Source organism: Chanodichthys erythropterus, chromosome 5, assembly GCF_024489055.1.
Source record: "Chanodichthys erythropterus isolate Z2021 chromosome 5, ASM2448905v1, whole genome shotgun sequence".
In the NCBI taxonomy this organism is placed as follows: Eukaryota; Metazoa; Chordata; class Actinopteri; order Cypriniformes; family Xenocyprididae; genus Chanodichthys; species Chanodichthys erythropterus.
In genome coordinates, this window is record NC_090225.1 from 512,501 (window position 1) to 516,000 (window position 3,500).

Consider the following 3,500-nt stretch of genomic DNA (forward strand, 5'->3'; position numbering starts at 1 on the left):
AGAGCACAGGAATGACGAAAAAGCTCCATAAACCCTTATGAAAACACTAGCTATTACACATATTCCACTGATTCAGCTGGATTTATCTGGTTTTAGCCGTTTTTGTCAACGTTATCTCACGAACAATTCGTATGTATTTTACGAGGTGGCTAATTCGTGTGAATTCATATGACCGGGTTGGTTTTTTACTGAATCAGCTGCTTTAACTTGGTTTTAGCAGGATTTTTCATGTTAGCAAAATGTGAAATCACGTTACAAACATGTTAGCAAAACATGCTAATCATGCTAGCAAAATGCTAAGCATGTTAACATGCTAACAACATGCTAGAAATATGTTAATCATGTTATGCTAACAACATGCTACTCATGCTAGAAACATGCTATTAACATGCTAATCATGCTATAAAAATGCTAACAACATGGTAATCATGCTAACAAAATGCTAAGGTGCGTCCCAATTCGCGTACTTGTGCACTATTCTATGACGTTTTTAAGTATAAATACTGTGAGTAGTGTGTTCACAATGAAAATTCCAATAAGAAAAAGTGCACTTTAAATAACCGGATGATGCACTAAATTAACGGAAAAAACTAAGTGTGGAATGTTGGACACTTCATGCACTCGACTGTTGCAGCTTAAATTACGTAGTGGAAGGGAAGGGAGGATTGGACTCCGTTGTTAAATGACAAAATAACCTTATATAATTCACGCACTACATGGATGAGTGCATAGTGCACAAGTACATAGTGTATAGTGCGTCATTTGGGACGCAACTCTATTAACAAGCAAGAAACATGCTAATCATGCTAGAAACATGCTAGCATCATTGTAATCATGCTAGCAAAATGCTAGAAACATCCTAGAAACATGCTAACAACATGGTAATCATTCTAGCAACATGTTAACAACATGGTAATCATTCTAGCAACATGTTAATAGCATGCTAATAATGCTAACAACATGGTAGTCATGCTAGCAAAACATGCTACTAATGCTGGAAACATGCTAACAACATGGTAATGATGTTAAAAACATGCAAACAACATGATAATAATGCTAGCAACATATTACTCATGCTAGAAACAATGCTAACAAAATGGTAATCATGTTAGAAACATGCTATTAACATGCTAGTCATGTTAGAAACATGTTATAAAAATGTTAGAAACTTGCTAATCAATCTAGCAACATGATAATAATGCTAGAAACGTGGTAGCAGCATGCAAATAACTTGTCAATAATGCTAGTAAAATATCAGTAACATACTAACAACTTTTTAATCATACTAGCAACATGCTAGAAACATGCATACAACATGCTAGTAACTTGCTAATCATACTAGCAACAAAATAATAACATGCTAATCATGCTAGAAAAATGCTAACAACTTGTTAGTAATGCTAGTAGCATGGTAGCAACATGGTAGTAATTTGTTAAAGCAGAACTAAGTAACTTTTTTTACCTTCATAAATAGTTTTCTAAGTCCTTACGAAGGTTAATTGACTTGTAGTGGTGTGTTTGAGGCGAGCACTAACCCCCTCTGGCACGTCTACGCCAGAAAACAGCACTTGCAAGCTGAGCTGCGCCGACCCGACACAATCTCGCCTCATGTTCACGTTCACGCGAGAGTGACAAAATGCTTTACTGTAATTCAAAAACAATGTATATATTATGACTTTATAAGACAATTTCGAAAATTACCCACCTCCATCGAGATTTCTTGTACTGTATTTGCAAAACTACTGCGCTGGTGAGCGTTGTAGTCGTTGTAGTCCAGAGCTGTGCTTGGAGTATTTATGACAGTGTGATTCACTGAAGGAAACTGTAGGGGGAGCTTCGCAAATCTTACTGAGTTCTGCTTTAATCATGGTAGGAAAATGCCAGTAACATGTTAATCATGTTAGAAAAATTGCTAACAACACGCTATTAACTTGCTAATCATGTTATCAATGTGCTAATTATGCTAGAAAACATGCTAATTATGCTACAAACATGTTAGTAACTTGCTAATCATGTTAGTAAAATGCAAGTGACATGCTAATCATGCTAGAGCAATGCTAGCAACTTGTTAATAATGCTAGCATGCAAATCATGCTAACAACATGCTAGAATTATTAACTGCTAATAATGCTTAAACATGCTAGTAAATTTTTAAACATGCTATCAATGTGCTACTAACATGCTAATCATGTTAGAAACATGTTATTTATGCTACAAACATGCTAGTAACTTGCTAAGCATGGTAGCAACATACAAGTAAAATGCTAATAATGCTAACACCATGCTAATAATGCTAAAACATGCTAACAACATGCTAGTAAATTGTTAAACATGCTATCAATGTGCTAGTATCATGCTAATAACTTGTTAATCATGGTAACATGCTAGTAACATGCTAATCATGTTAACAACATGCTAGTAAAACATGCTACAAACATGCTAGAAACAAGTTATTAAAATGCTAATCATGCTAGTGACATCTTAGCAACATGCTTGTAACTTGCAACTACCCAAGTACCTTAGCAACTGCATAAAACCCTAGGAACCACTCAGAGTACCCTAGCAACCACCCTGGCTTTTAAAACGACTAAACTAAAACTTAAACTTCTCTCACTGAAATCCTTCAAACGTTCTGACTAGACTTTTACAAGCCAACTCAAAGTTTGTCGATGAACTTTACTCATCCAGTTACTCCTAATATGGTTCAATGTTCGACAAACATTAACTAACTAAACGAAAATATACTTTAATGTAATTTCTGTTGAAACTTGTATGTCATGTTGTATGTCAGGCCTTTCATTTCATTAGTATATTATCTGCAATTATATTAAAAACAGACTTTTAAGACATGAGGTCGACTGCGATGTGTTCCTTATCACACTCTGATGGTCAGACGGCACCTGTGACCGCAACTCTTCAATAACCGCGTCTGATTGGATAACCTCGGTCAAGTGTATTTAAGAGTTCATGTACTGCTTCACTATCAGTCACAGCACATTCAGATAGCTCACATTCTTCACGTGATTTAATAGCTCAAACTCACACAGGATATGTTGAAAGAAGGACACATACGAGGAGGTCTAGAAGAAAAGAGTAAACAGACTTGACCTCTGTTTCACAGTTCTGTTTCCCACCATTAACTCCTGACAGATGATTGTAAATGCTTTTAGATGCAGTCCTTCTAGATTTAGAGTTTGCATTACATTGCATTATATTTAGCATTATATTGCTGCATCCTTAATGTGTGCGTGTGTGTGTGTGTGTGTGTGTGTGTGTGTGCGTGTGTGTGCGTGTGCGTGCTGCCCTGTTAAAACTCAGGATGTCTTTTTACTTCCTGCTTTGAAACTTTTTCAGCCATAAAGACAAACAGCACCAGATGTGTCTAGCCGGACACTACAGTGTGTGTGTGTGTGTGTGTGTGTGTGTAATCCAGTCATGTAAATCCTGTGATTACGCTCCTGATTTATAAATCATGTCGGCTCATATTTTGATTCATATGC